Here is a 26,428-nt window from a genome sequence, read left to right on the forward strand (position 1 = left end):
TAATCTCACCAGAACAGTGTAGAAAGTTGTTGCAAAAGGAAAACCCAACTCCCCTGTATTTGCCTCCTGGAAACCACAAAGTTCCTAACTCCCTCTTCTGATGTCAGAAACCGCCAGTGGTTTGTAAGTGCTGTGGGTGCCTGGGGAGAAATGTCTCAATAGGAAGCATATAAAAATGGTTAAAACTTGAGTTTCAAATAACAGATATTGACTACTTACAATTAAACCAATAGTAAGGCACTTCGCATCTGAGCCAAAAAGAGAGTCAATATGAGGGAGAGAACACTGAACTTGGTCTCAGAAAATCTGGGTTCTAATTCCACTTCCACTACTTAAATTATCTGACCTGAGATAAGTCCCTTCTCAGTTTCCTTGTGTATATAGTGATAGGGTTAGTTCTCTATATTACTTTGCTGCAGTGGTTTCCAGCCTGGGACCCCTGGTGTGTGTGTGTGTGTGTGTGTGTGTGTGTGTGTGTGTGTGTGTGTGTGTGACATTGGGAATCTAAATGAAAAATCACAAATAAGAAAAACATTGGCTACAGATTGGACGGGATTATTTCTTACACATATGTGTTTACTATTTCTCAAATGTATGTAGATGCTATTGAGTTAATAACATACACATTGAAAAATGTTGCTGAATCTATAACACTTTGGAAATATTATTTTCTCAATTAACAGTTACTGATAAAGTGTAATGCAATAATGTAAAACTCAAATAGAAATGAAAGCCACTCTTGTCTATTGACTTAGAAAATCACATATTAACATCATCTATGTTCTATTGTATTTTTGTTTATGTTTGTTAAGTATTTTCCAGTTATGCTTTAGTTTAGTCCTAGCCATCTCTGGTGAAGTGGATAGGGCACTGGATGTAAAGTCAAGAACACTTGGGTTAAATCCTCTCTCAGATAACTGTGTGACTAGCCAAGTCATTGAAATTCTCTGGGTTTCAATTCCCTCACATGTTAAATTAAGGGTTTGCATTCGAGGGCTTCTGAGGTTCTTTTCAGCTCTCTGTTTATGAGCCTATAAATAAATGTCCAAAAATTAAAAAGGATCCTCATACTTGAACAGGTTGGAATGTAGTGCCTCATATATGGAAGACACTTCAACATGTTGGATTTATAGATTTGTTTTTAGACTGTCCTATGAGTGATTCTTGAAAATAATTTCACGATAATTTCAGTTTCTTTATTTGTATAATAGAAACAATTTAAAAATGAAAAAAATGATGGATTATATTTAAAATGCATCCATTCTTTTAAATAAATTTCTTTCCTTCCTTTCTTCTTTCCTCCCTCCCTTCCTTTCTCTGTTCTCTCCCTTCCTTCCTTCTTTTCTTTTGTTCTTCCTTCCTTCCTTCCTTTTTTCATTCTTTTCTTCTTTTCTTTTTCCATCCTTCCTTCTTTCTTTCCTTTCCCTTCCTTTCCCTTCCTCCCCCTTCCTTCCATCCTCCTTTTTTCCTTCCCTCCTTCCCTCTCTTCCTTCCTACCTTTTTTTTCTTCTTTCCTTCCTTTCTTTTTTTATTCTTTCTTTCTTCATCATAGTCACTTCTTGATACAACTTCCTCTCACTCCTGCGATGTAAAAAAAAAATGACACCGACCGACAAAATGACTACATATAATAGTATATTAGATACTACATACTGGAAGTCTCCTTGGCTTTCTACTGAGAAAGGGGGAAAGTAAAATATACTCATTCCTGAAGATCTCTTTCCTTGACTTCTCCATGAATATACAATCAAGGGTAGAAAGTATTCTTGGAATTGGCAACTTTCTCATGGGTGTAAATGCCCAGACTCTCTTCTCCTATCATAGACACTAAGCTGCTGAGAAAACTCCAAGAGTCAATCACAGTCAGTTAGCTATCTGGCAAAATTGGGAAGTTAGAATTGCTGGCTAGAGTGTCACCCTTGCCTCCTGCTGGAGAATAAGGAAAAACCTCTCTTTTCAGGATAAATCTGTGGAGGGTTGCCCTCTACAGGTTTGTTGAAGTTTGGTTTCCTACCTAAAATTTAAGAATCTACCTTCTTGACTCCTACTTAGTTTGTAATATTGATAACAGAGTCCACAGAGCTGAAAGAGACCTTAGAGTTCATTTCCTAATTTTATGCATGGGGAAACAGAGATCCAGAAAGTTGTCCATGGCTGGACAAGTATACCAAGTGATACCATAGAGGGATTGAATTTGAATATTCTTTCTTGTGAATCAAACCATGTACTCAGCACATGGCATGTATTTGAGAAATGTTTACTTAAGGAGTGAATAGATGAATACATTTGTTTTATACTACAGAATACTCATAGCCTATTAGATTGTTCCTTCTTGGGAGCAAAGGCTGTCTTTTTGCCTTTCTTTGTCTCCCTAGTGCCTTAGCACAGTCGTGGTTCATAGTGGGTGCTTAATAAATGCTCTTTGATCATTGACTACTTGCTTCTACTGTAATTGACTAATCAGGACATGGTATAACATAATAACATAAATGTGGCAACTATAACTTCAGGACTATTCTGATTTCAATAAAAGAAAGTGAGTTTTTAATCAACCTTTATGAAAAGGTGATGCTTTGTCAGAATATGGGTCCCATTTTATTTCTCTCTCCTCAGAAAACATAGCTAGCTACCTTAGGCATAATAATCTAATTTTGCAATAACTATAGTGGACAGAGGCAGGGAAGTGGGGGATATATTCTAGAATTTTTAACAAGGGCAAAATCTTCAAATTTTTGGCTTATACCACCTACTCTGGAGATAGGTAGAAACAAAACTCTTCAATTAGAGACCCAAACTCTAAAGTGTTAAAAAGAGAGATTAGCACCTATTGTATAGGTGTTAAGTGTTGAATGAATTCATTTAGGACCAAATACAAGGTGATAATAGAGCAATTAGCAGTAAGGGCTCTGAACCCCCAGCCCTCAGGCAATTAAAAAAAATGATGGATTAGAAGGATTTCTTGCATTCATAAAACTTAAAGATCAATAATAACAATAAGATACTTAACCATTAAATTATTGTGCATATGTATATGCATTCCTATAACAGCTGTGTGAGGAAGGACCCCGAGCAAGGAGTATCTGAGTTCCAATATAGTCTCATACTAGCTGTGTGATTCTGGGCAAGTCACTTAGCTTTGCCTATCTCAGTTTCCTCATCTGTAAAATGAACTAGAGAAGGAAATGACAACAAACCACTGCAGTATTTTTGCCAAAAAAAATTTCAAATGGGGTCATGAAGAATTGGACACAACTGAACAACAGCAAAAAAAATACACTATTGCCAAATCCAATGAAGAGATTGTTAAATTGAAAACTGAGAAAGAAATTAGAAAAATGATGTATGTGAATTTATTCAGTTATATACTGCAGAGAATAGCTATAGAAAAAGGAGAAAAGCAATAGAGAGCTTCTTGAAAATTTACAGGAGACAAAATCCAAGAAAGGGACCAGCAATGAAATCCGAGGCCTCTGATACCTATACAAATGCAGAAAATATGGCTAAAAAGAAAGATGAACAAAACTGTCTAAGAAATGACCTATCTCATAAGTAAGATGGAATTGGACTCATGCTTGGAATATGGCTCTAGAATGGTCTACCTTATTCAAAAGGAAGAAAATTGATTAAAAAAAAAAAAGGAAAGCAGAATACCTTTAAATTTAAAAGAGTCTGTCATATGGGAAAATCCAGGAACCAGAAGGAAGAAGCATGGTGGAGAGTGTTTGGATGAAGATTAGTGGAAGGAGAAATAGAAGCAATATTGTGGGCGAAATCATACCTGGGCAGAAGGGAAAAAATGGGTGAGAAGCATATGATTACCAGCTGGACATGGAGACATTATACAGTAGTGACAGGGAACTTAAAATTCTTCAGGCATTTTAGAACTCTGCCAAAAACAAGCAGTTAATTAAATGCTGGTTTCCTTTAATGATAATTTCATCTTTCATTAGGTGGAAAAAGCAATGGAGACCCTGCCATTCTTAATCTGATTCTGATTCACAAGAAGGAACTGGCAGCAATGGGATTCTTGGTAGAAAGTGAACATTCCATTTTATTATTCATTAGGTGGAGGAAAGGAAAGAGAAAGGGGGGGAGGGGGGAAAGAAGGGGAGAGGGAGGGAGGAAGAGAGGGAGGGAAGAAAAGAGAAAAGGAGGGAAGGAGAGGGAGAGAGGGACAGAGACACAGAGACAGAGACAGACACTGAGACAGAGGGACAGAGAGAGACAGAGAGAGAGCAGAGAGACAGAGAGACAGAAGCAGAGACACAGAGACACAGAGACATACAGAGAGAGAAAGAGACAGAAAAAGACAAAAAGAGAGAGAGACAAAGAGACAGAGGCAGAGAGACAGAGACACAGAGACAGAGACACCCAGAGAGATGGAGACACACACAAGAGATAGAAACAGAGATAGGCAGAGAGATAGAGATTGGCAAAAAAAAAAAAAAAAAAAAAAAAAAAAAAAAGCAGGGGGAAGGAGGGGAGGAAGAGATAGAAGGAGTATATGTAGTTTCATCCTTATATTCAGAAAAAGTGAATCTTAAAGAGATTGGAGAAATAATAATTCCATGAACTAAAATTCTGTAGGGAAATTCTGCCTAGGAGAAATCAGAGGCTCTCCAAAACAACATTCTTAAGACATAGAAAGAAATAATCTACTAAGAAACAGCTAACAAAAGATGAAAAAAATAAAATATAATGGTGTAGTCAGAATAGAGGGAGAAACCCTAAATCTTAGAATGAGCTGAGGGTAGGAAGTAATGGCAGAAAGAACAAAAATGATTTTGTAAAATGTTATATATTGGGCAAAGAAGATCAAAGAAACTTTTGAAGCATTGCTCCAGGTGGATGAGCGTATGACAACAGAAAACAGATGGAGAGAAGACAGAACTGCTCATTGGCTATTTTGAGCTATATTGGCTGTTTTCTCTACCAAGGAGCATGCTCTTTGGACTGGAAAAGGACAGGGGGAAAATGGCAAGTAGAGAGTTGAAATCCAAGATAAGAGAGAAGACAATAAGAGCATCTAGAGGCCCTTGATAGGTCCAGCTAATCTCCCTCCTGCCTAGCCAAAGAACTGGCAGATGTGTTTGCTAGGCCACTCTTGGTGATCTTTAAAAGACTGAAAATTGATAGAAGTGGCCCCAGCCTGGAGAAGATTAAATTTTGTCTCAGTTTTCTTTGTCTCTATATTTCTGCCTCTGTCTCTCTGTCACCCCCCCCACCCCACCCCCATGTCTCTCTGTTTTTCTCCCATATCGCTCTATTTTGTCTCTGTCTCACACATATTTAGATAAAGTATCCTAAAAGTCAATGCAATTTTAAGCTTGAATAGCTTAGAAATCAGCCATGTGAGCAAGTGTAAGCTTTTAATAGCTTAAAACTGTATTGACTTTTAGGGTCACTTCATATAGTGCTTTAAAGTATACAAAATGCTTTTTACAAAAATGACTTTCTATAATTATCACAGAGAACCTGTAAAATGAAACAATTTTCCTACACTTACACAACTGCTAAGTGTCAGAAGCAGAATTTGAACCCAGCTTTTCCCTGGACATGTGTTTTGCTGCCCTTTACACTATACAGTGTTTCTACCAAGCTGGGGCTGTTCCTATCCTATACTTGTGGAAATGATATATTTTATTTTATTTTTTAAATAATTAATTAACTAATTAATTTAATATTCTTTCCTCAGTTATATTCAAAACAAATTTTAAAAAGATTTTTGAGTTCTAGGTTCTCTCCCTTATCCCTATTCACAATTAAGAAACTATATGTGAGGTTATGCAAAACATTTCCATAAAAGTCAAGTTGTGAAAGAAATCATAGAGCTCCCACCCTAATGAAAATAAAAACCTTCAAGAAAAATTAAGTTAAAAATAAAGTGAGAGATAAAGAGAGCAATAGAGAATGCTTTGATCTGTATTCAGACACAATTAGTTCTTTCACTGTGTATGGGGAGGATTTTTCACCGTTAAGTCCTTCAGAGTAGTTGTAGATGATTATATTACTGAGAATAATAGTCATTTACAGCTGCTCATCCCAGAACATTGCTGTTACTTACATTTCACTTTGTTCATGAGGACTTTCCAGGTTTTTCTTTTTCCTGAGAGTATTTTGCTCATCATTTCCCAGAGAATAATAATATTTCATCAGAGAAACTTGAAAAATTTTTTATTTTCAAAACATATACATAGTTTTCTTTTTTTAAAAAATTTTTAATATCTTTTTACTTACAAGTTATATGCATGGATAATTTTACAGCATTGACAGTTGCCAAACTTTTTGTTCCAATTTTTTCCCTCCTTCCCCCCACCCCCTCCCCTAGATGGCAGAATGATCAATACATGTTAAATATGTTAAAGATATACATAGTTTTCAACATTCACACTTGCAAAATCTTGTATTCCAAATTTTTTTTCTCCTTCCCTTCCACCCCTTGCCTAGAGGCAAGTAATATAACATATATTTAAAATGTGCAATTCTTCTATACATATTTCCACAATTATGCTGCACAAGAAAAATCAGATCAGAAAGGAAAAAAAAATGAGAAAGAAAACAAAATGCAAGCAAACAACAACAAAAAGAGTGAAAATCCTATGTTGTGGTCCACACTCAGTCCCCACAGTCTTCCCTCTGGGTGCAGATGGTTCTTTCCATCATAAGACCATTGAGACTATCTGAATCATCTTGCTGTTGAAGAGCTGCATTCATCAGAACTGATCATTGTATGATCATTTTGTTGCTGTGTACAATGTTCTCTTGGTTCTATTCATTTGTGGAGATAATTTTAAAGCTAGAATCATCATAGTTAAGAGTGCCTCTTAAATGGCAGCAAGTTGCACAGCAGAGAGAGTGGGCGTGGAGTCAGGAAGACCTGAATTTGAATTCTGCCTTAGTCACTTACTAGTTGTGTGATCCTGGGTAAGTCCCTTACCCTCTATCTGCCTCAGTTTCCTCATCTGAAAAATGTAGGCACCTACTTCACAGGTTGTTGAAAGGATCAAATGAAATAACAATGCATATCACTTTGCAAACTAGATAAAAACCAATTATTGTTATTATTGTTATTAATTATTATAATTATAATTATAGTATCTTCTTTGATCATAGTGGACAAATGAGGATACTAAAGTCCAAAGAATAATTTTATCCCACATTTTCAAAAAAGAAAAAAGAATAGAGTTTGTAAACATTGAATTTGACATAATATTGTGGAAAAATCACCTGCTCTGGAGTAGGTTCAAATCTTACTTCTTACACTATCTGTATGACCTTGAGGAAATAATTTCACTTCTCCAGGCCTCAGTTTCTCAGGTTGACTAGAAAGCTTCTGAGTTCTCTTGTAGTTCTAGATTTCTGATCCTGGTAAAATTCTAGAATGTATTATCAAAGGGAGGATTAGTGAGCATTTCAAAAGGGAAAAGATGATCATAAAGGGTTGACAAGGCACAACAAATTCACCATATTTCCTTTTTTTTTTTTTTTTTGGAAAAGGTTTTGGACAAGGTGTTAGATGAAGACAATGCTATAGAAATGGCGCATCAGATGATTTGGAAAAAAGCATTTGATTTAGCTTTTCTGGGCTATATTCTTTGTTATTATTTTGTTTTTCAATAGTATTTTATTTTCCAAATGCATGCAAAAACTTTCAACATTCAAGCCTTGTATATTACACATTTTTCTTCTTCCCTCTGTTACCTTCCCCTTTCCCACAATAGCAAGCAATCTTATATAGGTTAAAATGTACAATTCTATTAATTATAAGGAAATATAATTCCTTATATTATATATATATCATAATAAATATAAAATAAGGAAAGAATATTGTCATATTGTGCAACAAAAATCAGACCAAAGGAGAAAAATCATGAGAAAGGAAAAAACAAGCAAAATAGTGAAAATACTCAATCCATATTTAAAGTCTTCATAGTTCTCTCTTTGGATGTGGATAGTACTTCCCATCACAAGTCTATTGGAATTGCCTTAAATCACTGCATTGTTGAGAAGAGCCAAGTCTATCACAAGTGATCATCTTATGATCTTGCTGTTCCTGTATATAATGTTTTCCTGACTCTGTTCAATTCACTCAGCACCAATTCATGCAAGTCTTTGAAGACTTTTCTGAAATCATCCTGCTGATCATTTCTTATAGAACAAAAATATAACATAACATTCACATACCATAACTTACTTAGCCATTCTTCAACTGAGGAGCATCCACTCAGTTTCCAGTTCCTTGCCACTACAAAAAGGGCTTCTACAAACATTTTTGCATGGGTGGGTCCTTTTCTCTCTTTTCTGATTTCTTTGGGAGACAGACCCAGTAGTGATTTCTGTACTATTCTTCAGGACAAGATAGTGAGCTGCAAGAGAGTTATAAGCGATGTGATAGTGTAATTTATGTGGAAGCCAACTAGGTGGTATAATGTATAGTGTACTGGGCTTTGAATCAGAAAGAACCTGGCCTCAGACAATTACTGACTGTGAGACCCTGGACAAGTCACTTAACCCCTATTTGCCTTAGTTTCCTCAATTGTAAAATGGAAATATCTCCTTCTCAGGGATCACATGAAATATTTATAAAATGCTTAGCACAGTCAGGGACATAGCAAGTACTATATAAATGCTACTTATTGTTATTCCTAATGGAGTATAGTTAGAAAAATTCACAACTGGCTGAATGACTGGACCCAAAGAATAGTTATCAATGGCTCCATGTCAACACAGGAGTTTTCCAGGTTTCACAGATCCTTAATGATCTGTGATTGGCCCTATGTGGTTTAACATTTTTATCTATGAGTTAGATGAAAACTTGCTGACATGTTTATCTTATTTGCAGATAACACAATGCCAGGAGAGATAGTTAACATGTTGGATGACAGAGTCAGGATGTGAAAAGATGCTAGGATCTTGGGTCAGGTATAAGTAGAAGAAATTTAATAGGGATAGAAGTAAAGTCTTATACTTAGATTTGAAAGAGATCACAAATATAAATTAGCACAGCCGTGGCTAGACTGAAGTTCATCTGAAAAAAGTCTCATGGTTTTATCTGACCACAAACTTCACATGTGACATAGAATACAAGAAAATTAATTTTATATGAAGTAATTGTAAGAGAAGCATGCTTTTCAGAATGAGGGAGATGATAGTTATAGTCTACTCTGGTCGTACTCTGCTGATAACTAGATTTTACAATGTCATTCTGTCTACCATATTTCAGGTGTGACTTTTTTTTTTCTTTTATAAACCTACTGATGGATAACCCTGTCATACATTTTATCTGATAGACAAGATCTTACAATGTGAACTCAATAAAAATTACATCATTTAAAATAGAATTCATAGTTGTAAAAAATAGCTAAGAATTTTAGAGGCAGGCTTTTAGGTAGACTGAATGTTTGAGGGACTATATGAATTTTTGTTGTTGAGTCATTTTGGTCCTGTCCAACTCTGTATGACACCATTTGGGGTTTTCTTTGCAAAGATACTGAAGTGGCTTGCCATTTCCTTCTCCAACAATATGAATATATTTTTCACTTAAGCTGCTTGACAATTGGAACTATTTCTTTTTTGTCTTTGTATTCCTTGCACTTAGCAAAGCCCCCTAGTATAAAGGAGGCAATAAATAATTTCTTAGTGAATGGAATGATTTAAATAGGATGGTTAAAATGTCAAAATTGTTTTTATGTATAGAAACTATAAATATTTCATTTGCTTTAAGAAGAATTTAAATATATCATCATTATATTATTTATTTTGGTTCTTAAGCAAAAAACCTGCAAGTAGTCACTTGGTAAGTCCCATTTTAGGTATGACATTTCTAAGCTAGAAAACACCTAAAAGAGGGTTATGGATGCTGAAGGAAGACCCTAGAAGAAGGAAATGGGGATGTTCAGCTTGGAGAAGATTTAGATGGGAATATGATAGCTGTATGTAAGTATTTGAAGGGCTGTCATGTGGAAATAAAGCGAGACTTATTTTGCTTTTCTCCAGGTGGTGGAACTAGAAAAAATTAGGTTTGATGGATGGATAGACTTTCTAACAATTGGAATTGCTGAAAATTATGAGTTTTCTGTCACTTGAAATTTTCAGGAAATACTAAATGACCAGTGTAGAATGTTTCATAAAGAGGATTCTTTATCAGGAAATGATTAATTTAGATAGCCCCTAACATTTCATCCAACTCTGAGATTCTATTCATTCATCCAACCAACATTTATTAAGCACTCTGGTGTGCAAAGAAAGCACCATGGCAAGTGCTAAGGATAAAAAGAGAAAAAACAACATATTCCTTGCTCTCAGGGATTTTGTAGAGTACTAATGGATGAAACATGCACACAATTATAAAAATGTGTCTAAAACTTGCTTTTGGAAAATAATTCATTTTGGGCAGAAGCTATATGTACATACCACACATACCCACCCTCTGTTTGATAGGTTAGAGATAGAGATGATTATAGATCTAGATCCATTTATCCATCTATCCATCTATCTATATATCAACTATCCATCTAACTAAGTACATATGTATCTATGTATCTAGCTATCTATCTATGTATCTATCTATACTTTTGTATCTATCATCTATATATCCATTTATATCTATGTATCTAGTTTGGGTTAAGGCAAAGCTTTCTTTGTAAGTTTCATGGGAAAATATACATCCATTTCTTGAAATAAAATGACATCTCCATGTGATTTCTCTCTGCTTCTTTTGTCCTACTTTAGCTTGTTCATTTACTATCATTTCTAAGTTGCACCATCTTTGGTTGACAGAAGTCAGGAATCCATTAGATACTGACTAACTTGAACCCCAAGGCTTCAATATCTCTCTAGAGCTTATTAAATAAAATCTAAACCTCTTCCTTTGGCTTACATGGCCCCCTTAGCCCTGTTTTCAATCCCTTATTGGATTTTCCTTCTCCTATACATGAATCAGGAAGTATCTAGGTAGACCAGTGTTCAAATCTTGTCTCAGACACATAGAAGCTGTGTGACCCTGTGCAAGTTACTTAACCTTGGCTTGCCTCAGTCCACTGGAGAGGGAAATAACAAACCATTTCAGTATCTTTGCCAAGAAAACTCTATGGGAAGTATCATTATGCTATATTCCACTGGATTACAAAGAGTTGGACAAGACTGAATGACAAAGCAAAACAACAGTATATCACATTTAATTTATAGAGTAATTTTGTTTGCCGTCTTATTTCTCCTATTATATGCTATAAGCTACTTGAGGGCAAGACTTTATCATCTTCCTCTTTGAAGAGGTTACATAGCATAGTGAATACAGGGATGAACTTGGATTTAGGAATACTTGAATTAAAATCCTAACTCTAATACTTCTCAGCTATGTGAGATTCAGTTTTGTTACCTATGATTTGGGAATGATAATAATACTGTACCACCTGCCTCACAAGGTTGTTGTGAGGATCAAGTGAGATAATATATACATATACAACTACATATTGTGTAGTGTATATTATTATATGTATACATGTAAATTGTGTATATATACATATGAAATATATGTATATAGTAATTATTATATAATGTCAGTTGTTATTTTCAACAGGACTTTGCACATAGGAAGTTCTGAATAGATGCTTGTTGAGTTGAATTGCTCCCTTTAGAACAGCAGTAGGAAACTTTTTTTTTTTCCTTTTCAAGGTCCACTGATTATTGGGAGGGAAAATCATGAGGCCCATATACAAAAAGAAACTAAATTTAGTTTTTCTTCTTAATGAACTGACTATAAGAAAGAGAATGTTCAACTTGACTAATTTTTAAGTTAAGAAGATGGGGAAATCAATTTCAATAAGCGTAGTAAGTAGTAAAAATGATACTTCAAAACCTCATTTTGGTTAGTTAAAAGTGGTATAGAGAAGAGAAAGTAGAATTGAGAGGAGAGAAAGGTAGAATTTCAAGGAGGAACGAAGGAAAAGGACTCAGTGAGAGAAGGAAAGCAAAAAAGGCAGAAAGAGAATAAGAGGAAGAGAAGGAAAGAAAAAGGTAAGTTAAGAAAGAAGCAATAAAGAAGAAATCAGAGAGAAATGATGACTTATATTTGTACCATAACTGCATGCCTTATTGCCCCTCCTAAATCAATACTCTTCAAGGTGAAGGCATGAATCTTAATCATTTTTGTAACCCTCAGCCTAGCAGAATGCTTTATACAATTTTTTTTTGAGCAGGGCGGGTCTAAATCTTGATTTCATCAATGTGGAAACTTGTCTCTACTGATGCAGTTACAACTTTCAATTCAGAGTCTAATAGAATTACATGGAGGTGTGAGAGTTAAATGATTTGCTGATGGCCACACAGCTGGAGTATGTTAAAGATGGAACTTGAACCCACATCTTCTTGGTTCCAACACTAACTTTCTAGCCACTATACTCTGTTGTCTTTTGAACTGTAGATAGTAGGCCGTAAAAAGATATTTGTTGAATGAATGAACAAATGTGAACAATGTCTACTTTTTGTACAATGGTATTCAATGAATGTATGTACTTTATGTCTGTGTTTAGTAAATCATACAATATAGAAGTTGGGATAATTAAAAAAAAAGATAACTAGACAAATCTGGCATCTATCCAAAAAGGTTTTTTAATCAGTGAGTGATTACCCTCTGCAAAAATAGTGAACTTTGTTTAAAAGTGCTTCTTACTCAAAACAAAAAAGTTTCAATTACTATAACTCACTTAAAGTGATGATTAAACATTTTAACAAGAACAGTGTGCTAATTTAGTAGATTTTATTTATGTCCAAATGTAGTACTATTGGCAATGAAGAGCAATTTAAGAAGTCATAACCGGAGAAAACCATTGTATGATGACTTTAGGGCTACCTATAAATTTTCCCTCAATGGCCTGAGCACCAGTGGGCAACTGCACAGTCAAATATTTGTATTAGCTGTTCCTGTGTTTAACACACTAATTAAAAAGAGGGAATTCTTTGATTTGATCTCAAATTATTTTACTCCTAATCTCCTCCTGGAAAAGTCTGCTGTATAAGTGGAGGTTAAAGTGTATTTTTCGAAAAGAGGCTTTACGGCATTGCAATAAATCCCAGACCTGGGACATAAATGTAACTGGAGTGCTTTTAATGGAGCCATTGTGGAGATGTCCTGGGTAGAACCCCATTATGGGGACCTTAACCTTCAAGGTTATAAATTCTTGGAGAAATGATACTTGTGGGGAAGGACTTTTCCTGAAAGAAACAAGGAATTTAAACACAGCTAAATACACCACTACAACAACAAAAGGCTGGTTTAAGGAGAGGAATAAGAAGGCACCAGCTCTCTAAATATACTCTCTCTAAGCAAAAACCACCTTTCACTAGTCCTCAGTTATTTGTCTTCAAAACCTGCTAAGTGGAAAGAGTAAGGATTCTCTGTTCTATTGCCACAACAGGAAACTACATTAATATATCTAATGCCGGGAATAGAAATTTTTGTTCTCCAGGCAAACAAATATCCTTGAATCAGATTGGGTGGTATAGGAGAGCCTGAGACACCATCTGGAGAGGAAAATATAGAAATCTGTCTTAAGGCTGCCATTGACCAGAGTGTGGCAGGGCCACACTGGGTTTAGGCTGCAGAAGAGCATGGGATGGAGGAAGCAAATAGCTTGGTTTTTTTGATTCATTTTTCTTGCTAATTAAGTCACATCCAAACTGAAGGCCTAAAGGCTGTTAGCTGTCTACTTTTTGTTTTCTCCAACCCAGGAACAGCTCTGGAGATGCCCATTTATGTTCTTTTTTCCCATACAAGGGGCATCGAGATGGCTTGGTAGATAGCATCTGAGACTGGAATCAGGAACACTTGCACTCAAATCTAGCCTTAGACACTTACTAGCAGTGTGGCCATGGGCAAGTTACTTAACTTTGTTTTCCTCAGTTTCCTCATCTGTAGAACAAGGATAAATAATAGCTGTTATGAGAATCAAATGAAACACTTCTCAATGTACATATGCTGAAACTGAGGTATTGGGAGAAGTAACTTGCTCTAGTTTATAAAATTAATAAATAGCATAGTGAGAGCAAGAACTTGGCTTTCCTGGGTTCTGGATTGGTGCATCTTCTATTCCCCCAAAATTCCTCCTTTCCTTCATGCTCAACCTCCTGGGCTAGAAATAAAGTGAAAATCAAAGCCAAAAATCAAGTCTTTGATTCTGATGATCCTTTCAACTCCTCTTTCTTGTAGACCTGGCCTCTGGCCATGAATGGACTACACTTATTTTCCTCATCTCTTCTATTTCCTCACCAGCCCTTTCCTCCTAAACCTTTTGGTTTTGGCTTCTGCTCCCATTAATCTGTAGAAGTCGCTCTTCCTACGCCAGGATCCAGATGCCTTCCCTTAACTTCATCATTTAGTGTGCTATAAACAGGACTATGAGATCAGAGTTCCAGTCCTAGTTGGGCTATTAAGGAAACTATGTGACCACTTCCCATCTCTGACCTCCAGTTTCCTCAACTGTAAACTGTGAATAATAACAATTGCATTACAGGGTTGTTGTGAGAAACACACATTGTAGATCCTAAAGCCCTGTATGAATGAGGAAGATGAAAGAGGAGAAAGAGGAAAAGGAAGAGGAGGAGAAGAAAATTACTTCTACCAGAGTGTGAGCTTCTATAAATTCATTTATCTACATACCTTAATTCCTGGACTAGTTATGGATGTCTATTCTGGGCTTTAAGAATCTTTTTGCCTTGCAAACACCTCCAAGAGCTGGGGATTGATCAGAGATCATCCTTAATAAGATGTTAGACAACTCATAGAAGTCATTATGAATAAGGACTGACTCCAGGGTAATAACAGTTTTTAAAAAAATGATATACCTAATTTCTTTCCAAGAAAACCAATGGGCAGGATAAGTTTGCCATATCAGACCAGAGTAAGGTATCATAAATCAAAGTTTGCCACAGCAGAAACTGGGATCAGCACTGAAAAAGACTCTAATCTTTGTTCTCCTTGGCCTTCACCTCTTTCAACATCCAAAATGGAACACCTTTGTCTATTCTCTCTGATCTATTTTAACCATCCTCCAAAATCAAGCTAAGGTATTACCACCTTCACAAAGCTTTCCATGACCTCCACAGCCTACCATAATCTCTGAACTTCTGTAGCACTGACAATCCACACCATTTCTGCATTGTGTTGCTCATTTAACTTGAATATAATTAGATTGTGACTTCCTTGAGAATAGGAATTGTTCCTTTCATTTTTGTGTGTGTGTCCCATGTAGTACTGAGCACATTTAATAAGTATTCATTTGATATTTACTCTTTCTTTGTTCCTTCCTTTCTTCTTTTCTTCCTTTTTCCTTTCCTTCTTCTTTCCCTCCTCTCTTTTTCTTTTCACTCTTCTTTTTTTCTTCTCCCTTTCTTTGTTCCTTCTTTCCTTCCTTTCTGTACTCCAATCTTTTATTTTCTCCCTCCCTCCCTTCCTTCTTTCTTGCTTTCTTTCCCATGGCCCAATGATGGTCCCACTTACCAACCTTCATCTAATTGTATTTCTTGGGGAGCTTGTAATATATTGGGTTTTCATTCCTGGTAATTGCGGAATAGATGTGATAAACAAATCTTTCTATAGATTGAAGGATTTCAAGGGCCAGTCTGCCTGTCCCTGATTGGTACTTGACCTCCGCCCTTTTTATCTGCTATTCTGAGTGCATCCTCTTGGTCAATGTATTCCCAAGGTAATTAGATTCTATGCCAATAGGGGAATGAAAGAATTAGATTTAGTATCAAGGTGTGGAGTGTCTAGCCAACTGACAAATCTCACTGATTTTTCATTCATAGTATCTCCCATGGATCTTTCTTGGTTTTCATAGCTTTAATTCAAGCTCCGTTGATGATTAGACTATTGAAGCCTCTTTCTTGATGGATCTTATGGATTCTTGATGAATTTATTCTCTCTCCACCACTTAATACTGATGTTGCCAAAATAACCTTCCAATCCTGTCAGTTGGACCCTGACATCCTGTTTTTTAAAAATGAATTACAATCATCATAATAAGTATCTATTGAGTAGTTATTAGGTATAGGCTGCTCTAGCGAATGCAAGTCAAGTCATCAAGTCTTTCTTATTCACCCAAAACTATCAGACACTATGCTAAAAGCTAGAGATACAAAGAAAATCAAATATAATCCTTACTCCCAAGGAACTCACCTCTAATGGTAGAGACAACAAGCAAACTCCTATGTACAAACAAGCTACATAAAGAATGGATTGGAGATAATCACAGAGGGAAGGCACTAAGATCAAGGAAGATTAGGAAAGGTGAGACTTTACCTGAGCAAAAGATAGTCTTTTTTTTTCCCCATTTGTATCCCCAGCTCAGAATAGATGCTCACTAAATGCTTATTGATTATTGACTGGAAGGAAATCAGAAAAGCCAGCAGCAGAGATGAGGAGAGAGAGAGTTCCAGGTATGGGAGATAGCCAGTGAACATGCCTGGAGCCTGAAGATACTCAAAAAGTATGAGAAAGGGTTCCAATGTTCCCAAACCTTTCTGCTGAGTTGGGAAGGCAAGATAAGTCAATATAATAGCTTGCATTTACATTCTAAAGTTTGTAATTTTGCATAGTTCTCCTAACAGCTGTGTTAAATAGAAGCTATTATTACCTATTTTTTATAATGGAGGGAACTGAAATTTAGACAAGTTAAATGATTTAACTAGGATCACGCTGCTAGTAAATGTCTGAGATAGGATTCAAATCTATGTCTTTCTTACCAGCTTTCTGAAATGAGGGCTAACACTTCTTTTGTCTTACTCAAAATGTTAATGTTTCTCTCTCTCTCTCTCTCTCTCTCTCTCTCTCTCTCTCTCTCTCTTTCACATAGCACCATTGCTACTTGGGGCTTTTCTCAAGCTTGGGACTTCCTCCTCTTCCTGTGACACTGCCTCCTTTTTCTCAGGGATTTCTTAAAATTCTACCTCCTATATGAGATCTTTCTAGGTTAATCCCAAAGCAGGCAGAAAAGTTCTCCTTCCACTTTGTATATAGTTAATCTAAGCTAAGCTAAGATCACGAGTAGGAACCTTCCCAAAGATCACTCTCAGTTGAAGTTTCTTCATCTATAAAACAGAGATAATAATAACTCCTACCTTGTAGAGGTTTCATAATGTTTAAATGAGATAATATTTGTAAAGTACACTGTAAACCTCAAAGTGCCATATAAATGGTATGTTACTATCAAATTGTTCTATAAATGTCAAATACTACTGTTGTTATTGCATTATTATTATTATTATTCATTCCCTAGAAGTATAAAATTCTTTTTCACAAAAGATCCGCAATGTCAAGAATTATTGACATTAACCCTTTCTTATTTTCCCTTCAAGGACATTGTGGGCTTAATGCAAATGAATTCAACCAATTCAAAAATACCCAATAGACTTCTTAGGAAATCTTTTTTTCATGAAAGTCTAAAACCTAGTCTTGTGTATCCAGCTAATTTTGACAAGTCACTCATATGCAAAAGGGCTGTACTTGCCAGTCAATGAAGTGTTAGATTGTTTATTGTATATATACTTATTCCTCATATCTCATTTGACTGTTATTTTCTATCTAGAACAGGCCAATCAATCAGAACAAAAATGTAAGCTCTTAGTAAATCTTATCAGAACCACTAAAATAATGGGATTTCTGTTTACAAGGTGTGGATTGTGTTTGGAAGCTTTGATAATGACTCCAGACAGTCAATACATACAGAGACATTTACACAGCCAGTAGGAGCCTAGCTGAGCTATCTAATCTTTCACAAGAACAGTCAACACAATGAACTCTAACACTAATCTCCTTTAAATACTGAAGAGACAGTTTAGAGCTTTAAATACTATTCAGCCCTAAAACCCATACTAAAAATGATGTTTAAGAGTTTGACAAACTCAATGGGGAGCAAGGAAGTTTTGAATTAAATTTAGTGTGCTGGAGGCTTCTCAGTGTCTCTTTGTTTCTATCTCTGTGTCTCTGTATCTCTATTTCTGTTTCTGTCCCTCTGTGTCTGTCTGTCTCTGTCTTTGTCTCTTTCTAATTTATAATATTTATAGGTAATGGAATTTATATGGAGTGCCTTATGTAGGATAGAGAACTATACTAAATGAGTGGAGCAAAAACAATTTCTGGCAGCCATTCTGAAATATTTCAGCTAATTAATTAAAAGTTGATACTTTTTAAAAACCTCATCTTATGACTATGAACTACTATATAGAATTCCCAATCCCTCTATTTTTGTCCACCTGCATTTTTGATTTCCTTTACAAGCTAATTGTACAGTATTTCAAAGTCTGATTCTTTTTGTACAGCAAAATAACTGGACATGTATACATATATTGTATTTAACTTATATTTTAACGTATTGAACATGTATTGGTCAACCTGCCATCTGGGGGAAGGGGTGGGGGGAAAGAGGGGAAAAGTTGGAACAAAAGATTTTGCGGTTGTCAATGCTGAAAAATTACCCTTGCATATATCTTGTAAATAAAAAGCTATAATAAAAAAACACCTCATCTTAATTTCCCCCAAAATCCTTCCTTTCTTCCTCATATAGAGTTGTTTTTTACAGCAAAGTCATCTTGCCTGTGGACTCTGGTGAGTAGTTACCTTGAGTGACTCTTCTTAGGTTAACCATAACACTATAATCCATGTTTATGTTCCCCTCTCTCCACCGCTAGCTTCTTTCTATGTTTTATCTGCCACTATTAGAATGTAGACTTTTTTGTTGGCTTATATTTTTTCCCCAAATTTTAGCACAGTTCTTGGCACACAGTAAATACTATTTAATTCAAAAGAAAGGGAAAAAGAGTGAGAAAAGTGAATCCTGTAAAACTGACCAACTTATTGGTTGAGAACAGTGGAATATGCAGAGTTCTAACCTCATAGTCCCTCACCTCTGCAAAGAAGGCAGGGAGATGAATTCTCTCATATCTCTGTCCCAAAATATTTTAAAAAATTGGAGAGGGGGAAGTGGGAAACATTTTTAGGTAATATATTTATTTTTTAATGATAGGCAGGAAAAATAATATAGAGAATAAAAATAATATAGATGAAACCATAGAGCAGTCACTTCATGCAATCCTTTTTTTGTATAAATGAAGAACCCGAATCTTGGCAGGTGCAGTGTCTGATTGAAGATAATGCAGCTGGTAGGTGGCAGAACTTGGCTTTGTACCAACTGCACAGTCCACTGCCTTTTCCATCAGGTCACATTACCTGAGTTGTTTGATTTTTATAATCAATTAAGCTAGTATTTATTCAGAACCTAATGGATGGGACAATCAGCACTATTTTTACTGTGAAAATTTTAAAAGTTGAAGGTTTTTTAAGTATGGAAAAGGATCATTAGCATATAATAACAAAATAGACTCCATATAAAAATAATAACAATAACAATAATAATACATTTATACAACTCTTACTATGTGCTAGGCATTGTGCTAGGTGTTTTACAAATATGATCTCATTTCAAACTTCAGGCTCTGGGCTTTTTATCTACTGCATTTACAAATCACTTCACATATATTTTCTCATTTGATTCTGGTACCAATGCTATAAGATAGTTTTGTAATTGCCACTTTATAGTAAAGGTAAATGAATCTCACAGAAGTTAAGTAACTGCCTTGAAGATATAATACTAGCAAGTGGCTTGGTTAGGATTTGAATCCAGATCCTTCTTATCCCAGGTTAGCATGGGATCCATACCACACGAAGCTACCTCCCTAATATGGAACTTTACAAGAAATTTGTTATACGTTCAAAAGTGTTCCAAAAAGAATTTTGCAATGGATAGACTTATAGTTGTTTAATTAAGATATTATATACAGAAAAATTAAGATTATAAATTAGATGACTGATTAATCCTTCTCTTTGTGCCACCAAGCTTAGCATCTAATAGATTTTCTTAGTTTAAAAGGTTCAAAAAATTATAATATCATCGTGATGACCTCTTTGAGTTTGCAGGCTTTGGGCAAAATTAATTATTAAACGAGGCAACTAGGAGAAGGTATAGACAGAGACCAGAGTCCTGAGCCTGGAGTCAGAAAGAACTCATTTGAATCAGGCTTCAGACACTTTTTGGCTGTGTGATCCTGTGCAAGTCACTTAACCCTGCTTACCTCAATTTCCTCATATGTAAAATGATCTGGAGAAAGAAATGGCAACCCGCTTCTGTATCTTTGTCAAGAAACCCCAAACAGGATCACCAAGAGTTGTATGTAACTGAAAAGACTGAATAACAACAACAAAATTATTAAATAGAAAATATTGTTGAGTAAACTTATAGATAAATAAAAAGTTGTTGGTATAATATGCTGAGGGAATGATTTTACCCAATGGATTTTGATTTCCAGAACACTTGTTTAACTTTCATTCAGGGGCTGAGTCATAGCTGTCTCAGAAATGTATCTATATTTTCTCATTTGATTCTGGTACCAATGCTATAAGATAGTTTTGTAATTGCCACTTTATAGTAAAGGTAAATGAATCTCACAGAAGTTAAGTAACTGCCTTGAAGATATAATACTAGCAAGTGGCTTGGTTAGGATTTGAATCCAGATCCTTCTTATCCCAGGTTAGCATGGGATCCATACCACACGAAGCTACCTCCCTAATATGGAACTTTACAAGAAATTTGTTATACGTTCAAAAGTGTTCCAAAAAGAATTTTGCAATGGATAGACTTATAGTTGTTTAATTAAGATATTATATACAGAAAAATTAAGATTATAAATTAGATGACTGATTAATCCTTCTCTTTGTGCCACCAAGCTTAGCATCTAATAGATTTTCTTAGTTTAAAAGGTTCAAAAAATTATAATATCATCGTGATGACCTCTTTGAGTTTGCAGGCTTTGGGCAAAATTAATTATTAAACGAGGCAACTAGGAGAAGGTATAGACAGAGACCAGAGTCCTGAGCCTGGAGTCAGAAAGAACTCATTTGAATCAGGCTTCAGACACTTTTTGGCTGTGTGATCCTGTGCAAGTCACTTAACCCTGCTTACCTCAATTTCCTCATATGTAAAATGATCTGGAGAAAGAAATGGCAACCCGCTTCTGTATCTTTGTCAAGAAACCCCAAACAGGATCACCAAGAGTTGTATGTAACTGAAAAGACTGAATAACAACAACAAAATTATTAAATAGAAAATATTGTTGAGTAAACTTATAGATAAATAAAAAGTTGTTGGTATAATATGCTGAGGGAATGATTTTACCCAATGGATTTTGATTTCCAGAACACTTGTTTAACTTTCATTCAGGGGCTGAGTCATAGCTGTCTCAGAAATGTATCTATATTATCACAGCCAACAATCTCTCTGTACCTTAATTTCCTTGTTTGTAAAATGAAGGGTTTGAACAGATAATCCTAGCATATAAGAATGAGAAAGGAAGTAGTCCAAAGATTTCTGAACCAGAAGAATAATTTGTACAATTATATAAATTTATACAATTTATGCAAATTATATAATATAGCATCATATTGTAAAAATAAAATATCTTAAGGACTTTATAAACTAATGAAGAATAAAATGAGCAGATTCAGGAGAACATTCATACAATAACAATAATGTTGTATAAAGGACTTTGAAATTGCAAGAACTCTGATCAATATAAAGAAAGTCATAAATCTGGAGGATTGATGATGAAACATGTTATCCATCATGGGTACAGAATGAGGCAGATATGTTTTTGTATACTTGAGTGAGGGAATTCATTTTTCTTGACTATTTACATTAGTAATGATAAATTTGTTTCCCTTCCTTTTCCCTTTCCTCCTTTTTCGTTTTCCTTTCCTTTTCCCTTTCCTCCTTTTTCGTTTTCCTTTCCTTTCCTCTCCTTTTCTTTTCTTTTTTCAAAGGGGAGTGAGATGAGAGGAAGAGATTTTCTTTTTTTTAAATAGAGAAATGTGTGTGTGTGCATGAGCATATGTGTGCACTTTGGATGTGAAATGTGATGCACACTTTCTGATGTCACTGAATTATTAGTTTTTGTTGTTGTTGCTCAGTCATTTCAATTAAATCCATTCTTTGTGATCCCATTTGGGGTTTTCTTGGCCACTGGAGTGGTTTGCCATTTCCTCCTCCAATTATTAGTTTTACTTGACTGTTTTGCCTTGTTTTGAGAGAATATTCACAAAGTGGGAGTAATCTGTAAAGGCTTGCAATGTAGAAACAAAACATATTAACTTGTTAGGCATTTACACAGTTTAAGGAAAATCAAGGATTAGGACAAAGCTAAGAAGGCTGTGTCAATGAGCTTCAGAGAATAAGAATTATTCTTTCACCATTTTTCTTTCAGAATAGGTTGCTTTTAAAATTGATTTCTTCCATACATTTTTTCCTTCCAGAATATTCTCCCTTAGCTCAAGTCTTCCTCATTCCATAGGTTATGGAGATTTGTTTCTGAATTTCCATTTGCCTTGCAGGAAATGGGAGAATGGAATATATAGAAATATATTTTGGTGTGTGATTTTGTTTTATATTAAATAGCCTATAATATACACACGAGAACCCTGACCTTGGAGCCAAAAGACCTAAGTTTTAATGGTAAATAAAAGTCCTGCCAGTTACTTACTAGCTGTGTCACCTTGAGGAAATCATTAAACTCTCTGAATTTTAGTTTCCTCACATGTAAAATGAGAATCCTCTCACTCATAGGATTATTGTTTAAGTGGGAAAAGTGACATAATGTATTTTTTGTAAAATGTAAAGTATATTATCAACACAAGCTTTTATTATTACAACTCCTATCACCAGTATCATTATTGCTGCTGCTGCTGCTACTGCTGCCCTTGGTTAATAAACATTTAAGTGCCTATTAAGATCCAGACACTGTATTGTAAGCACTGGCAGATACAAAGAAGGAAAAAACTAGTCCTGCTCTTGAGGAGACTATAATCTGTTGGGGGAACAAAGTACTATAGATGTACAAATAAGATACATCCAGAGTAAACAGAAAATAATCAATGGAAGGCATTAGAATTTATTTTTTAAATTTTCAGTTATTTATTTATTTTGATCATTCTTTTCTTTTTCAATTTTGAATTCCAAATTCTTTTTCTTCTTCTCAACTCTCCATCATACACTGAGAAGGTAAACAATATGTCAATTATATAGACAAAACAAATTTCCATATTTAAAAAGCAAGAAAAATAAAGAATAAGAAAATTATATTTCATCTTGCTTTTAAGAGTTCATCAGTTCCCTTTCTGGAGGTAGATCACATTTTTTCATCATGAGTTCTTTGGAATTATCTTGGATCTTTGTATTGATTGGAATATTTAAGTCCTTCACAATTGACCCTTGTATAATATTGGTATTCCTGGGTACAATGATCTCCTGGTTTTGCTCACTTCACTCTGTATTACTTCCTATAGGCTTCCCAGGCTTTTCTTTAATTATCTTGTTCATAATTTCTTATAGCATAATATCACATATCACAACTTATTCAGCTCCTTCCCAATGAATGAGAATCCCTTCAATTTCCAATTCTTTGCCACAACAAAATAATATTTTTCTATGTATAGGTCCTTTTCTTTAAAAAAAATCTGTTTGGGATGCTTAGTAGTGATATTGTTGGGTCAAAGGGTATAGTAGTTTTATAGATCTTTGTACTTATATTCTTCTCCAAAATGTTGGATTAGTTAGTTCACTATCCTACCAACAATTTCTTGTTTTTCCTTCATCCCTTCTACCATTTACCTTTTCTGATAGGTGTGACATGATACTTCATAGTTGTTTAAATTTACCTTTCTCTAATCAATAGTGAATTAGACATTTTTTCATATAGCTTATGAATAATTTTGATTTCTTCTTTTGTTCATATTCTTTGACTATCAATTGGGAAATGGCTCTTATTTTTATAAATTTGAACTAATTCTATACTCAGTATATAGTTGAGAAATGTTTGAGAACTTATTAGGAAAGTGAGGCTAACAGGTTTAAGTGACTTGCCCAGGGTCATATAGCTACTAAGTGTCTGAGGTAAAATTTGAACTGAGATCTTTCAGACTCTAAGCCTAATGTACTTCTCACTGCACCATCTAGTTGCCCATTTAATTTAGCTGAACCATATTAGATTCTGCTTCAGTCCTTTATTTTAACTTTGTGTATGTGTCTTTCTGTTTTACGAGAGTCTCGTAAACGATATATTATTGGATTTTGGTTTCTAATCCATTCACCTGTCTGCTTTCATTTTATAGATGAGCTCATTCTAAAAACATTTCCAGTTATGATTATTAAATGTATTTTGCCCTTCATCCCATTTTCTTGTTTCTTTTTTCTCTTTTTATCCTGTCCCACCCCATGAGTCTATTTGTTTCTAATCACTGACTCTCTTAATTTACTTCCTTTTTTGCTTATTTCCTTCTCCTATTTCCCTTTTGGGTAAATTACATTTCTATACATAATTGGTTGTTCTCCCCTCTTTGAATATATATATATATATATATATATATATATATATATTCTTCCTCTTTGAAGTGATTTGTGTTAAGAGTGAAGTTCAAACATTGCCTGACAATCCTTTACCCTCCCCCCCTATCCCCACTATTTTCCTCTTCACTTTAAAAGTTCTTCCCAGTAAGGCTGTCTTTGTGAGAAATTTTTCCTTGTTTTATCTCTCCCTTCCTTCTTCTGCCAGAGCATCCCTTTTTCATACCTTAATTTTTTGGGGGATTATTCCAATATAATTGGCTCACATCCATTCCCTCTGTCTATATAAACTCCTTTACCTACACCAAAAATGATAAAGTTTTCCACAGTTAGATTTATCATCTTCCCATATAGAAATGTAAAGTTTGACTTTATTGAGATTCTTTACCTTTTATATTTTTCTTAAGTTTTATGTTTAAATGCCACATTTTTTTTTAATCCATCTCTAATCCTGAGAACCACCAGGAATGCCTGAGAATCCTCCAAGGAAATTTATATTTAATAAGATACCCATTTTTTCCCTGGAAGAATTAAACTCAATTTTTCTGGATAGGATATTCTTTAGTGTAATTCTAGCTCCTTTGGGAAGGCACTAGTTAAAGGAGATTGGGAAAGTCTTTCTTTTTTTAAAAATTATCCATATGCATGGATAATTTTTCAACATTAATCCTTGCAAAATCTTGTGTTCCAATTTTACCCCCTTCTTCCCCCCCCACCCTAGATGACAAGTAATCCAATATATGTTAAACATGGCAAAATATATATGTTAAATTCAATATATGCATACATATTTATACAATTATCTTGTTGCATAAGAAAAATCAATCAAACAGCAAAAAAGAAAGAAAATAAAATGCAAGTAAAAAACAACAAAAAGAGTGAAAATACTACGTTGTGACCATATTCCTCTGGGTGTAAATGACTCTCTTAATCACAACATCATTGGAACTGGTCCGAATCAGTTTATTGTTGAAAAGAGCCACATCCATCAGAATTGATCATCGTATAATCTTGCTACTGTGTACAATGATCTCCTGGTTCTGCTCATTTCACTTAGAATCAGTTCATGTAAGTCTCTCTAGGTGGGAAAGTCTCAGTAGAAGGTGAGATTTTAGCTGCCATTTGAGAGAAGCTAGAAGGCAGAGATGAAGAGTTCAGGCTTGGGAATAGCCAGAAAAAAATGCATGAAGCCAGTAATTGGAGTGTTTTGTGTAAAGAACAGCAAGAAGCCAGGTGAATAAGGTATAAGATATAAGGAGACTGGGAAGGTGTGTGTATAAAGTAATAAAAAAGCTTTGAATGTTAGAGAATTTTATATTGGATCCCTGATGTGATAGAGAATCTCTGGAGTTATTGGTGGGGAAGAATATGAGTGGGGGAGAATGACATGGTTAGACTTACACTTTAGAAAGACCAGTCTGAGAACTGAATGGAGGATGTATTGAAGTGGGGAGAGATTTGAAACAGGCAGACCTATTAAAAGCCTATTTCAAAAGTCCAAGCATGATGTGATAAAGCCCTGAACCAGACTGGTGGAAGTATCAGAGGAGAGAAGGGAATGTATAGAAGAAATTCTTCTAAGAAAGAATTGACAGGCTTTTGCACCAGGTTGTATATCTGGGCTGAAAAATAGAGAGAAATTGAGGATGATATTTAGTTTGTGAGCTTGGGTGATTAGAAGAACTTTTATATTCTCAATACCAATAGGGAATTTAGGAAGAGGAGAGGATTTGGGTGGAAGGAGATGATGTGTTCAGTTTTGGATATGTTGATTTTAAGGTATCTATGGAACATCCAATTTAAGATGTCCAAAAGGCAATCAGAGGTGAAATCCTGGAAGGTAGCAGAGTGGGTAGGATTGGATAAGTGGATCTGAGACTCCTCAGGTTAGAAATGATAGCCAAATAAAGAACGAGATTGTAAATAAATTAGAGGAACATAGGATAGTTTATCTCTCAGACTTGTGGAGGAGAAAGAAATTTGTG

The sequence above is a fragment of the Antechinus flavipes genome, chromosome 2 (assembly GCF_016432865.1).
Source record: "Antechinus flavipes isolate AdamAnt ecotype Samford, QLD, Australia chromosome 2, AdamAnt_v2, whole genome shotgun sequence".
Lineage (NCBI taxonomy): Eukaryota > Metazoa > Chordata > Mammalia > Dasyuromorphia > Dasyuridae > Antechinus > Antechinus flavipes.